This window comes from Labeo rohita, unplaced genomic scaffold (genome assembly GCF_022985175.1).
Source record: "Labeo rohita strain BAU-BD-2019 unplaced genomic scaffold, IGBB_LRoh.1.0 scaffold_99, whole genome shotgun sequence".
In the NCBI taxonomy this organism is placed as follows: Eukaryota; Metazoa; Chordata; class Actinopteri; order Cypriniformes; family Cyprinidae; genus Labeo; species Labeo rohita.
Genome location: NW_026129953.1, coordinates 415,247 through 415,824, shown reverse-complemented (window position 1 = coordinate 415,824; position 578 = coordinate 415,247).

The window sequence follows — 578 nt, the reverse complement described above, 5'->3', positions numbered from 1 at the left end:
TATTCATGAAACTGCATGAACTAACGTTTTCTGACTGAGAAAAGACGTTTTAGAGCATTTCTGAGCAAGCCTTCTTTTCATGAGCCAAGATGCATAAAAACACTATTGGCGTTCCTAGAAGGCCTTAACAAATCGTTTCATGCACTGAGGCTCTAACTAAATTTGATATGCATAAAACTTCTAACACATCAAAAAAGTGTATTTCTGCATTGCAAATAACATTCCTTTCATGCATGTGAAACATTTTTAATGTGGGTCAGCTTTATTCATGAAACTGCATAAACTAACGTTTTCTGACTGAGAAAAGACGTTTTAGAGCATTTCTGAGCAAGCCTTCGTTTCATGACCAAGATGCATAAAAACACTATTGGCGTTCCTAGAAGGCCTTAACAAAGCGTTTCATGCACTGAGGCTCTAACTAAATTTGATATGCATAAAACTAACACATCAAGAAGTGTATTTCTGCATTGCAAATAACATTCCTTTCATGCATGTGAAACATTTTTAATGTGGGTCAGCTTTATTCATGAAACTGCATAAACTAACGTTTTCTGACTGAGAAAAGACATTTGAGAGCA